Raw genomic sequence first — 14823 nt, forward strand, 5'->3', positions numbered from 1 at the left:
TCAGTTTTGCAAGATGAGTAGAATTCTGGGGAAGCGTTGCACAACCATGTGGATGTGCTTAATGCTACTGAACTGTACACTTCAAAATAGTTATGATGATAAATATTATGTTTTGTGTATTTTAGTGTAATTACAAAAACTGAAGAATAAATTCGAATGTCAGTTTTAATGGAAACTTACAAAAAGCATATACCATCAATTTCTGGCCCCAGTCTATATATAATTAATTAACTTGTCCTAAAGACTCTAAAAACAATAGCTATTAAAATAATGGTTCATTTTACATCTGATGGGTTCCTGGAAATCAGAAAAAATAGGTGAAACCTATTTCATAGAATTTTTCAATTTGCAAAGGATAACAGAGTTGTTTTTTTGTCTGATTTCTTTCTTACTAAGAGCATCTATTTATTACTTTTTTCAGAGAATGGAAAATCTCTTTCTACTTCTCACATGTGTTAAATGTACTTTGTGATCAAAACAAATCTTTAAGCATGCCTAGACCCTGTATTACAATGTGCATTGTTGGTTTAAACAATGTAGATCTTCATGTATGTTTTATCAATTCTGCTCTAGCCATTGTATAGTTTCGATTCTTCTCACCTCTTTTTTGTTTGTTTTTGTGTATTTGCTGTCAAAAACTCAGATTGGTGCATTTGAGTAATTCACTATAATTACATTTTTTTTTCTTCTTCTTCTAAAATTTTTTCAATTTTTAAGCCAATTACTGTTATAAAAATGTTCAACACTCTTATTTCTTTGGTATGTATCATGTGTTTACCAACCTGTCTCTGTAGGCTGGCAGAGATGGGACAAAGAGTACCACTGGAGGTGCTGTGGCTTAAGGAGCCACCAGCTAATGGAACTGGGCATCTGACCTCCCTGGAGTGCAAGGTCCCTCACTCAGCTTTCGGGCAGCCGCACCCTGGGAAGAGTACTCAGTGTGACCCCACCACACACCTGGTGTGGAGGTGAGGGTAAGCAGACATAACACACACACCCAAGCGAGAAGCTTGGAGACAATGGTCTGCCTCAGGCGGAGCCCATCCATAGGCCTCAGGCTATAGCATCAGGCATGCTAAAAGTAAGCCAGTGAAGCACCGGCTCACCCCCTATAAGCATCTTCTACATGATTTCTGAACAAAGAGTTGTCAGGGATAGATCCTCTCTTTTCCTCCTTCAAGAAAAACAAACAGTTAAAAACAGGGTTTCAATGGGAAAATAATCTGCACCAATCCAGTTCAACATGGTGATTGAACTCATCTTTAATTCCCTATCCTCTCAATTTCCCAATATAACCCAAAATCTATGTCAATGTTGGAAAATAGGGAAGAGTTCCCTATCCTTCTTGAATGGTATGCCTTCCCATCCTTCAAGAAATTCCAATCAGACCATGGTTCAAGGGATGGAAAGTGGACAAAGTGCCATCAGAACTTCCAAAAAAAGTCTCTTTGAGATTGGGAGCGGCAAGGCTTGAGGTGCTAGCCATGGGGCAGTTAGTTGAGGCCAGGTCAACACCAGGAGTGGCCTTAGGGAGTGGATTGATTTGGGCAAACGGAGCCACTGACCATGGCACTCCATCCTGGAATCCAAAGGGTAAGGATGGTGTGTAAAATATGGGAGAAGAAGATGCCAGAGAGGAGGGGGGCCATGCCACCACCCATGTTAAGCTGCCACTCCAAAGAGATGAAGAAATGCCCGACCAGCATGGGCATGCTAATCACAGGTCCCTATGAGCTCCCCTGCTGAGCCTTTGCCTGCTTTGGATAAATAAGATTAGTTCCTGAAGGTGTCGTGTTTCTCTTTTTGAGGGTATTTGTGATTTAGGGAATAGATTTATTCTTTTTTGACCCCAGATATCCTCTCCATGTTTATTCATTTTGTTTTCTTCAGTTTCAATCTCCTGATCTTTGTTGAGAGCCAAGTGGCTTTTTATTTCTATGGAAAGAAATGATCTTTTTACTCGTGGAAACATGAGTCATCATGCCTCCTCATTTGAAAACTTTCTTTTCTTGAGAAGTTGCCAACATCAAGGGTGCACACTCATTCGTTTCTCTAGGGATCCCTATCAGGATTGTTTTCTGCATCCATTATTTCTTTAAATGGAAGCATGATACTCTGCCGCCTGTGATTTTAAGCAAAATTAAGGCCTAATGGATGGCTTACCATATCATGCTGCATTTCCAGAGATTCCATTTACAATGATATCAGGCGCACCCAGATGAATGGTTTCACCCTTCAATGGAAACTGGGAAAAGCAGAGCCGAGTTGACTTTTAGATAAATATTAATAGCAATTGCTCAAAAACAAAGACCAGGAAACAATGCTCAAATACTTGTCTTTACTGAAACACTTACATTATGTAGCACTTGAAAATCCATGCTCATTTTTAAGTGAACACACTAATCTCTTAAGGAATGAGAGAAGTGTCATGAATTTAGGGATGAGAATAATTTAGACTTGGCTTTATCATCCAGACTAAGGAGTAGACCAGTAAATGAATTCATAGGACCTTGATCTATTAGAGGGTGCTGAACCACCCCACGATAGATCCTAGCATGGCCTAATTACTGTTTATATTCTGTTATGTTAATGTTCACATCTGTGATCATCTCCCCTTGAGTGCCAGGGGCAGGGGCTATGACTTGCCTCAGACCAATAGACTATGGTAAAAGTAACAGGACATCACACCTGCCATGTTGCAGTGTGTGTGTGTGTGTTTTGTGTGTGTGTATAAGAGTGACTCTCTTTTGCTATTTTGGAACAAGTAAGCCTCCATGCTGTGAGAAGGGCTATGGAGACAGGCCACTTGGTGCCAAACTGCAATCAGCCTCTAGGCCATGAAAGAGTCCCATGGTCAACAGTCAGCAAGCCAACAGAGACCTCAGTCCTACAACCAGGAGATGAATTCTGCCAACAGCCCGAGGGATCTCCCAAGTAGCTCTTTCCTCTGTCCAGCCTCTGGTGGGACCCCAGTCCTGGCTGACCCTTAGCTTACCACCCAGGGTAGAGTTCAATGAAGCTGTGCCTGGATTTCTAGCCCACAGAAGACCTGACATAATAAATGCATGTTGCTTTAAGCTTCTGGGCTACTGGTAATTTGCTGTGCAGCCATGGGAAACCAATACAACGTGGAACATGTGACACAGGTGGAGAAAGTTGTATTTGCTCAGAGTCCATGCAAAGGACAGTAACGAGTGTGGTAGGAAGAAATAATGTCACGAGCCACTTAGGTTTGGGGTTAGACTCTTCAGAAGCAAGCTAATTGATTGTCTCACAAGGTGCATAGGCCTAAAGTCGGAACTAAATTATTCAGAACAATCAAGAGCATGCTTATTGCCTGCTATCTACAGACTTCTCTCCCCTTCTCCTACGTGCTCAGATCCTAAATAAATGGATGTAAGCAGATATTTGAAGAGCTTTATTTCTAAAGGGCAACAAAATGTTAATTTCCCTGGGGCCACCCACATATTTTGGTCTGGCTAAATCTATTATTAAGGTTGCAAGATACATTAAAAAGATACCTGAACCTGGCAACCAACGACTCCGCCCAGGAGTCTACCCAGGTCACAAGATCCCGTTTCCCAAAGGGCTGGGGTGGCTGGAGGAAAGCCTGTGTCTCACTGAAAGAGGTTCCATGGGCTTTCTAAGATTATATCTCTGGGAACCTCTCTCAAACAGAGGAATTTCTCTACGCACTAACGTTTTCTAGTACAGTATCTGAGAAGGACTACACTATGTTTTTTGTTGCCTATAGAAAACAGAAGAGGTTTAATTGTGAGATACTGAAGGTGGCTGGTTTTCCTGAAGGCATGGAGTCTCTTTCTCCATGGAGCACTGAATCATGTGCTTCGAACAACCGCTTTCTCTTAGCCTGTCGAGAACAATTCTTTGTTACTGGCCTGAATTTCTTTCTATATTCGTCTGTAGTCTTTTGTTTTACATTGCAATAATATACCTCTTTGGGCAGTACAACTCAATCAGGACAGATATAAAATGTAAAAGTTCCCATTTATATCCTATACTTTCAGTGAATCTCAGTGCTGTATCCAGAGGTAACCATGATTAAAGTGTGTGTGTGTGTGTGTGTGTGTGTGTGTGTGTGAGTGTGTGTCTACACACTCACAGAGAGGTTTTATCTGTAAAATTGGGAGCATTATTTATATATATTGCAGAGCAACTTCTTACTCATTCAAAGAAATGTCTCAGAGGCCCCATTGTCAATTCAGAAGTCCACGTCATTCTATTTAGTAACTGTAGAATACATTGCTTCAAGAATACATCAATATTTATATAACAATTTCTTTATTGTTGGACATTCAGCTTTTTTTCTGATTTTCTCCAATACAGAAATAGGAAATCTTTATATATCTCCATACACATATGCATATATTTTTGAGGATAGTTTCCTTAGTTGAATTGTTGGGTCAGTAGGATACATACATTTTACCTTTTGAGAGACAGCTGCTAAATTGATCTCCATGAAAACTGTACCAATATACACTCACTCATTAAAGTATGAAGGTACCCGTTTCCCATACGCTCAACTACAGTGGAAGTGACAAATCTTTTAAAATGTTGCCAGCCTGGGTGAAAAATGAAATCAGCAACTTACAATTCTTTGTCTTCAGCCTTTCTTTCTTAAGTTTCCCAGCTGGACAATGAACTTTCCGTCCTCTTCTCTCCTGCTCCGAAGAGAAGAGGTTTGATGTAATGCTCATGTGTAAATTTACATTTAAATTATGTTACTAGATTTCCCAATTTTGAATCATTCTTGTATTCTGAGGGGAAACACTTGGCAATATTTTTAATTTGCTACTGGATTTTGTTCGATAGCATTTTATTTAGAATATTTATAGTCATAAGAGAAGCAGTTTACAATCTTCCTCTTTCAGTTATTCTTGTCTGGTTTTGGTTTTGTTATAAGAGTTTTGCTAGATCAGTAAACTGAATTGGGGGAATTTCCCATTCTTTTCTGTGCTGTGGAACACCTTATTTGCATAGGAATTTTCAGTACCCTAGAAAGTTTTATTGAAATTGATGGTCAAACTTTCCAATCTATGTGCCTCTAGGGTGGAAAATTTAAAATGGGGACAAAGCCTTTATCACATAGTTATGGATAAAAACAGAAATATCAAATTAAGTTGAACTCCTATCATGACCAGGTATACACATACATAGAACTGCAATCTGTTAACAAGACAACATATAAAATCTTTCCCGCTTGTATCAGTAGAAGGAATTGGAAAAGAAACTTCATAAAATTCACCATGAGGGAAAAAACAGAAAGGCTTGAGGAGAAGTAGCTGAGCTGGCCACGAAGCTCATCGGATGGTGTTGATCTCTTTTAATCACAAAGACAATACAGAAGTTTTGTTCAGCTGGGTCATTGTGCAATTCAACTTCTCAGCTTGACTTAGAATTTTTAAGCACGGTTCACTTTGTCATGAAATGTTCTCTTCCCAGAGGACTCACAAACTAAGGTATCGTTTTACTTTGCAAATATGCAAAGAGTTTTTAGCACGGGGTCTGGTTCATGGTAGGTATTCAATAAAAGTTGGTTTCCTTCTCCCAGACTCATTAAAAAATGTTGCTTCATTTAAATGTATATGCTTCTGTTCTCTTGGAAAGAAAGGTGGCAGGTAGGGGTGTTATTTAACTTAGTAGCTGGAAATGAATGCCAGCTGTGTGAACTTCAGATGCAATCAGAATTCCAGGGTCTCAACTAAATCTGGAAGTAAAAAAAAATATTTTTTTTTTTGTAAAGGCACAGCAAATCCAGTCAGCCAAACCTCATCCTTGGAAACAGTTGGATTTTCAATCAACTTCCATATGTATCTGAAAATCTTTTCCTTACAATTTGGCAATTTACAAACCCAAGATGTATAGAGGTAGGCAAGCATGACTAACCCTGGGGTTTCAAAAATAATTAATGGATCAACCTTCTGCTTGCAAAAATTTCAACTTTGGCATCTAGATCAGAACAATTCTTACTATATCGCACATACAACAAAATCATTCTTTCTACTTTCACAGATCATTCCATACATTCTTTCCATGTTCTGGCACAATTCACTAGTTCTAATATAAGTCAAGCCTTGTACTTCATTTTAATTCCATAACCTGGAGATCTGTTGTTTGAAGGATAGCTGGGTTAAAATCAGCACATGTAGAATGGGGTTCCAACGTGCCAAACATCTGTTGGATGTGAACATATTTCAGATGGTTTTCATACAGCTAGATGTTTAATATCACACAGAAACAGACACTCTGTGATCAGAATCCCTATGTAATAGCTGCAGATAGCTATAGATAAACACATTGTCTCTGAGCTTCCCATTGGGAATTATACATATATGGCAGACCTCTCTAGTTGTCTACCCAATTTGTGCTGTCTCTTTCTTCCTTATTAACAGGAGGCCAATTTTGTGATACATTTAGTTAAAATACTAATTTTTCCAATTTGCAATGAAGCTAGGGATGACCTCATGATAGAATTTTGGATAATAAGATAGAAGCAGAAGTCAGCTAAGCATGTCTGACAAATGTTGCAATTTTCTTCTTTTTCTTTTCATTCCCTCCTAGTCCCCCCATTGCATTTTACTTTCCTGCCTGGAACACAGTACTGAGTCTGGAGTTGGAGCAGCCCTTTTGTGACCATGGGACAACCAACATTAAAATAGAAACACATCCTAAAGATGGTAGGAGTGGACAGAGAGATGGTGCCTGAGACAAATACATATAGGATTTATTTGGTTAAGCCACCATAGTTATTATTATTTACAGTTGTACACAACCCAGATTGACATCACACAGACATTTTTTTTCCCTTTCTAAATTGTAGTGATTATTTCATTTTACCTCTTTCATGGAAGAGTTGGATTTATCTGAAGAGTGTAGATAAGAGAGCTTAGATACTCATTTTCCTGGTACTGAGTTTATAGTTTCTTTCAGAGCAGGTGCTCTCCATCAGTGTGCATGATTAGTTGGACAAAGGAACACAGTGTAAGTTTTTATAACCAGTGGAAAGGCAAGATCTAGGTGACTGCCAGGGGTTTTGTTGTAATTTTTAAAAATATTTTATTTATTTATTTATTTATTTATTTGAGAGAGAGAGAGAGAGAGAGAGAAAGGGAGAGAGAACAAGCAGGGGGAGGGAGAGGGACAAGCAGACTCTGCACTGAGCCGGACACAGGTTCAATTTCATCATCTTGAGTTCATGACATGAGCTAAAATCAAGAGTTGGAGGCTTAACTGACTGAGCCTCTTATTATAGATTTTTGCATAACAATTATATGATGTGCACAGACACATGTGTCTGCAGGGACTGGGAGTTCCCAGAGACATAAGAACATCACCTCTCATGGTTCAATAGCTTTCTTCTCCCAGAAGAGGATCCCACAGGCTCAGGAATGCCCAGAATTACTGATGGTATGTTATGTTTGGTATTTTCAGAATCAACAGAAGACCTTTTAGGAGAGTAGGATTCTAGTAGAATTTGCACATGGTACATGCACTGATGAGAAGTTCATCTAGCCTGGCTGTCATCATGCCATACATCATACCATACAATTATACATCAAGTTAATGTAATCATACCATTTGACTTTACTGAGGTTGCAGCTTCCTGTTACCTCTTTGTGAGGGGACAAAATCCTGCCCAATCCACTGATGAGTATTGGTCCTAGCATACTGAGATCCAAAGAAGTTCATCCTTCATTGATACAACTGGGACTAGAATTATTGGCAGTCAAATGGCCAGATTAGGTCTCTGTAATTTAAGGCTATATTGGGACGCCTGGGTGGCTCAGTGCTTGAGAATCTGCCTTCTGCTCAGGGCATGATTCCAGGATCCTGAGATCCAATTCCTGCATCAGGATCCCTGCAGGGAACCTGCTTCTCCCTCCGTCTATGTCTCTCTCTTTCTGTGTCCCTCATGAATAAATAAATAAATAAATTGCAAAAGTAATAAAGAGGATTGCAACTCAGCAAAGATTCTTAAGGATATGCTCCCCCTACCTCAAACATCAGAAACTCAGTTTACTTTCTGGATCATCATTAGGATCTCTCTCTTATTCTTTCTTCACCTGCAATTGTACTTGAGTCTTCTGTCAATCTGTCAATCTGTCAATACCTCCATTGATGCTGAGTGTGTAGGGCCAAGGAGAAAAGGATACAATCCACAGAGTCAAACTTGCTGCTCAGTCCTGGAGTGGAGTAGGGAATTGCCGGAAGCGCCATCACTAGGTGGCTCTGATTCATGGTCTTCTGCACCCTCCCATCTCATCCATTTCCATGGAAAATTAAAAATTGTTTACAAAAACAAATTTGAGGGACAGGAGGAATGTTGACAACATTAGTCATAGAAGTGTCTTCACCATGTGGCTTTAATAGAACTACTGTGACAAAAACTTCCAAATAGTTTACCATAGAAAAAACCTGCACCAACTTAAAAACAGTTTTGTTTTGATTAGCTGTGTTAAAATATTTAGAGAAAGGAAAAGATGTTTGGAACCCATAAAATTTCTGGCTGGAGCTATGTGTTTCAGGTGGAAGGCCAATGCAGAAGGGAGTTAAGGTCATTGTTGAGGGACATGGCCATGTGTCTCCATTATGGGTGAGCCTCCTGGAGGATGAGAAAAGAGGACATGGGAGCCAAAGGTTGCTGGGATCAAGCCTACAAAGTCCTTTGCCAGAAAGGCTGTGGAAAGACTGTATGGTAGAGTTCTAGAAGGGAGAAAATGCACCAGAGATAAAATGATAGAGAACAGCCTTGGGGAAAATCACCCGGACAAAGAAAAGCCTATAGGTTGATAGGTGGGGCAGTGAGGGGATGGATCAGTGATGCCTTGGCTCAGCCTGCAAGAAAGTATAGCATGAAGTACAAGTTCAGTGCTCAGAGAGGTAGAAAAAGTGCCGAATGAACGGATTTTGTGGTGAGATAAGTGAAAGAGACCTTGCTAGATCCAGAGACAGAACCAATGTGCAAGACCACTACAAGAAAAAGAATAAGGTAAGATTAAACAGGTAGTTGGCAGACTTTTCTGTGAAGTTCACAGTTTGGGCTGTGAAAGCCATGAGGCTTCTCTCACAACTACTCAGCTCAGCCTTCCTGGTGCAAAAGCAGCCAAAAATAAAGTTTTATTAGAACACAGCTACATTCATTTGTTGAATATTATCTAGGGCACTCCAATGTAAATTTCACATAGTGGTCACAGGTCACAAGATAATCTTCTTTCCTCTCCTCATCCTCTACCCCCCAATCATTTAAAAGTATAAAAGCTATTCTTAGTTCCCAGGCTCTGCAAAATCAGGCAGTGGGCAGGGCCCTGTTTTGCTAATTCCTGTGTTAAACGAAAAGGCCCAAGGTAGGGGCTGTTGGAAGGAAGAGTGAATAGAGTAGGGGGCAGTACAAAGGGACAGAAGTAAATGTACATCTGATTTAGATAGTAATGATCTCAATGGCTGTTATATTCACAGAGTCTTTGTCCTTTAAGAAAAGTATCTCTCTCAAATTTTAAGCACAGAAGAGAATGCAAATAACTTATTTCTATTTTTTTAAATTTTATTTATTTATTACACAGAGAAACAGAGAGAGACAGAGACATAGGGAGAGAGAAGAAGGCTCTTACAGGGACCCTGATGAGGGACTCGACCCCAGAACCCCAGGATCACGCCCTGAGCCAAAAGCAGACACTCAACCACTGAGCAACCTAGTACCCCTTATTTCTATTTTAAAAGAAAGAAGTATGTTAAGCAGAATTCAATGCATTTATTGTTGCCATTCCTTCCTTTCTTGTTTTTTTTTGATATTTGGAATAAGACACACTGGCCAGGTTACTCCATGCCTGTAGCTATCACTGGTTTCTGGGCTTCGATTTAATAGCATTACTCCTTAAAAAAGTTTTTTTTTTTTTAATTTTAGAATATTATCTCTGAAACCCACACCTTCATTAGGTGACTTTAGATCTATGGGGAGCATGACTTTATCTGGAATCTTTGTTCTTTGATTTGGAGACAGAATGTGTTAAATCGTGCACTTCCCAAGCCATTTGCCACAGCTGCCCTTCCAGGAACATCTTTCAGAACTTCCCTCCAGGAGAATTTCTACTTCTTAGTCAAATTAGGCACTGAGATAATTTAATTTGATTGAAAATGATTCCAATTGGAGCTCCTGGGAAGCTCAGTAGGTTCAAGCCTCCAACTCCTGGTTTTCGGCTCAGGTCATGATCTCCAGGTTATGGGATCAAGTCTGCTTGTCCATCACCCTTGGCCCCTTCCCTGGCTCACACACACTCACACCACACACACACACTCTCTCAAATAAATAAATAAAATATTTAAAAAAAAGAAAAAGGAAATGATTCCAATTGTCAGGTAACTAATTTGGGAGCTTTCTTGAAGCCAGATGGTGCATCAGGTCACTTCTGTCTCTTTCCCATACATTTTCCAAATGTAGTATCTACATTTCCTTGGGACAGTGCTTGGGACATAGGCTCAGTAAACATGTGCTGATTAAGTGAAGGAGTGGTTGCCATGTAGTCAGTGGGAAATAAATAGACATTGGGGACCCAAAGATGTTCATGGCAGCTTTGCTACCCTTGCCTATGTTTCTAGAATTATAAGAAACTACCTGCTAGGGAAAGTCACTGGCCAGTGTATTTCCTAGTCTGTGTGCCTTGATTTTTCCCATCAAATCAGGGATTCTGAATGTTGTCAGTTTGGATAGGGTGTCGTTTGCCTATGACTACACAGCTGTGGTTATTATTGGAGCCAGTTCTTGGCCATGATTCACTTTGTTAAGTGTTCTCTCTGAAATGTGGCTGGACAGGAACCAGAATCCAAGACTTTTCAGTGGTTAGAGGACATGCTTGAGGATGCTGTGGAGATCTAGGGCCATTTGGGGATGTGGTAGGGTCATTGAGAATGAAAAGCTAGAATTACTGAGGAATTATGATGCCTTATTCATCTTTTAATCCAAGATTAGACAAAGGGAAAAATAAAAGAGATCTGCCTTTTAGCCAGATTTAGTGAGCAAGAGTAACCATAACTCCCTTAATTTTGGCGCCTTGCTTTGTGTTGTTATACGAGCACCTTCATTGGTATGAAACCAATGCGAATCTTCCTTCTGGTTCTTGCTTAAAACAAAACACAATTGAAACAAAACTAAGAGACAAAAGTAGTGTGTAATTCTATCACAGATGAATGGTGGCATGAATTTATGGGGGAAACAGGATAAATGAGGCCAGATAAAAGTCAAGTGTTGCAGAGGGCAGAGGCAATGAGAAAGTGAGCTAAGGTCACGCTGTCCGAGGAAATGGCCATGTGTCTCCATTTGGATGACTCATGTCTGGGTGACACATGTTTACCTTGTGATCCTGGCCTAAGATCTACTAAGAGTGCTTCTTCCCTCTTGGGGGGAATTAGGGATCTAGATTCTGGGTCAGGTGGGATAACTTTCTGCATAGGGGTTAAGTGGCATCAGCCTACCTGGCTTCAGCACGTTGAGAGCCAGACAGGCTAACACACTTGTTTATTCAATCATCATTGGGATGAATAATAATTGCACATATGGTCACCTAAATCTGTTTCCCTTTCAAAGCCCTCATAGTCTGGCTGGAACTATGGTGGGATTTTGCAGATTGGCACTTGGGCAACTGCTTTTTCATGCTGAAGTGTCAGAGCATTGAAGATCAGTTCATAATCCTTCCTTGGCCCGTGACTTCCAGTGTTATTATAAATCATAACTGCAGAATGGAGGTGTAGGCTGTTCATGTGGCTGCAACATTTTCTTTACAAGCTTGTACAGAATGTCAGGAGGAAAATTTTATTTTGCATTTTTATGGACAGCATAAAGAATGCTTTGTAAATATCTTAAAGCTGAAAAAAAAACCCCACTAACTCCAACTAAACACACACACACACACACACACCAACTCTAAGAAAGCTTATTTTTTCTAATCATGAACATCAGGTATCTAATGATCAAGCAATTTCCTGGCAAAAAATACTGTCAGACAAGTCTGGAAGGGTTTTACAAATGTTGACTAGCTCATGAACCACAGCCCATACCAAACTTTTACAGAATGTTAGGTACAGAGCAATTTCACATGCTCTTCAGGACTGCTTTGTTCTGCAATAAAACCTGGGAACAAAACAGCCATAGAATAATTTTAGTCTAAATAAGAAAGGGAACCATATGTGGTAAATGTTGCTGGAAAGAAACTGAACATTTGATAAATGTTAATAATGATTCAAAGGATATTTAGCTCTCTCTTAGTTGACCTAGAATATGGTGAGATGATCCATGTGCTTGGCGCTCAACCAAATACAACAGAAGAGACTGGGTTTGGTAGATCTGGGAATTAAGAGGGTGCCTCTGGTGAGTTGTGGCCATGCTGCATTCACCAATAAACACTGGACGGCCAGATCCAGGACAGGTTTCCGTGCCTTGGCATTTGAAACCCACAAGGTATTACCTCTGCTACCAAGTTACAAAAACAAATCACTGCATTTCCTGGAATCACTAAATCAGCACTGGAGAGGTCACCTAGCCTCAAGTCCCTCCAGGGAAGAGTTCCTCTTCAAAGAGGAGCATCACTTTTGTCTCCCAGCATTTGACCAAGTATTTTCAGGGGCAGGAGGCTCATTACTAACAGGAAGTTCTTTTGTTGGATGCTTCTCATCAGAATAACTTTTGTTTTAAGCCTCCCTATGATTTCTACTATTTCCCTGGCTTCACCTACTGAAGCCTCACAAAACAAGTCAGGTTTCTAATCCCCATGACAGCCCTTATCTCCTTAAAGACAGCTCTTATGCCTGCTCTAGGTCTCTAATAGGTAAAAAGAAAACACTGAGTGACATGGTCAGGAAAGTCCAACCACCAATAACCAATGACTATGACGTATGACCTTACAGCTCTTGGGCAGGCTCTAGGGCAACAGTTGCATCACCAGCTCAAGTGATAATCCATTTCTTCCCTTCTAATATTTTCATCTCTTATCTCATTGTATGATTGTATTGGATGACCCTTCGGTGCATCTGTGATTCTGTATCCAAAATGTGTGTGGATTTGCCTTTGCCCCATCCCTCATGTTTCTACTACCCCCATCTTGGTCTAGGCCACTATATTAGTTTCCTGGATGCCATAACAAAGTACCACAGACTGGGGATGGGGGGCAGTTGGGCTCAAACAGAAATTTACTGGCTCACAATCTGGAGGCGAGGAGTCCGAGATGAAGGTATCAGCAAGGCTGGCTCCCTGTAAGGGCTGCAAGGGAAGATCTGCTCCAGGCCACTCTCCTTGGCTTGTGCCTGACCATCTTCTCCCTAATCCTTTTCTTCTCTCTTTGTGTGTGTATGTCCAGACTTCCTCTTATAGGGACACTAGTCACATTGAATGAGGGCCCACCTTAATGACCTCATTTTTAATTCATTGTCTTCCTAGGACTGTATTTCCAGATACAGCCATGTTCTGAGGTTCTGGGGGTTAAGACTTCAACCTATGAATCTGGCAGGAGGGACACAGCCACTCCCCTTACAGCCACCATCATCACTCACGTGGGTGACTGGCGAATGCCTTGAAACTGGAATCCCTGTGTCTACTTTGCATTCCTCAATCCCATTTCCAAAGAGTAGCAGAAGAGGATTTCCTGAACCGGGCATCATATCATGGCATTCCCCAACTTTGTCCTTCAATAGCCGTCAATGCAATTAGAGTCCTAACTCCTAGGAGACATACAGCCCCGTGGGCGAGCCGGTGTCCTCCTTGGCCAATGTCACTAAATATCTCCTTGTCTGCTGTGTTTTAGCTGTATCAACCTTTGAGCACTGATACCTCAACCTTTTCTGTCCTCTGGGCATTTTCTCCCTCCTGGAACATTTGTTGCCTCTTCCTCCAGTTCCTTCTAATTCTTAGCTCTCAGCTTGAATATCTCTCAGTTAAAACTTTCTGGATCCACCTGGAGAAAGTGCTCCTTTCTTCTAGCACACAACCTTTAGAATAACTTGCAGTTATTTTGTATTTACTGTTTTCTTCTACTAGATGCCAGAATCTGAGGCTCGCTTATTACTATGTTTTTTGCACCTAATACAGCACCAGGTGCTTCGTAAGCGCTCAAATAATATTGGATAAGTTGTTAAGATTTCTAACAGAATGGTAACTACTGGCAGCCCCATCTTGTTCCTGACTTCAAGAAGTCTGCCTGTAATTTTCCGGCATTTATTTATATATTAAACATGCTGTTTATTTCAGGTCTCTGATAGAGATCGCTAACAGATACTGCTGGTTCCCTCACTGGCATACTTATTTATTTTTAATGAAATTATTATTTTTTTTGGTTGACCCACACAGCTCCACATGGCCATATTTTCTTTGGAACCCCACTCCCAATACCAGCGATTGGTCTAAGAATGAGCTTGAGATGACATTATGGCTAATGAGACAAAAGTCTTTTGTTGGTCTTCTAGAAAATGTGCCTCAAGACTTCTTCCTAATGGTTTTGGCCATTGATCTGGAGATTGCTGATACGTATAGCTAAGACTTTTTTTTCTGCAATATTGCTCATTAGTTTATTTGCATTTTCTTCTTTTAAAAAAAGATTTATTTATTTATTTTAGAGAGAAAGAGAGAAAGAGAGAGAGAGAGAAAATGTCCACAGGGAAGCGGCAGAGAGAGAGAGAGAGAGAATCCTGAAGCAGACTCTCTGATGAGTGTGGACTCTGATGCTGGGCTCTATCTCACACCTTAAGATCATGACCTGAGCCAAAACCAAGAGTTGTACACTTGCCTACTGAGCTACCCAGGCGCCCCAATATTTTCTTCTA

This window comes from Vulpes lagopus, chromosome 4 (assembly GCF_018345385.1).
Source record: "Vulpes lagopus strain Blue_001 chromosome 4, ASM1834538v1, whole genome shotgun sequence".
Lineage (NCBI taxonomy): Eukaryota > Metazoa > Chordata > Mammalia > Carnivora > Canidae > Vulpes > Vulpes lagopus.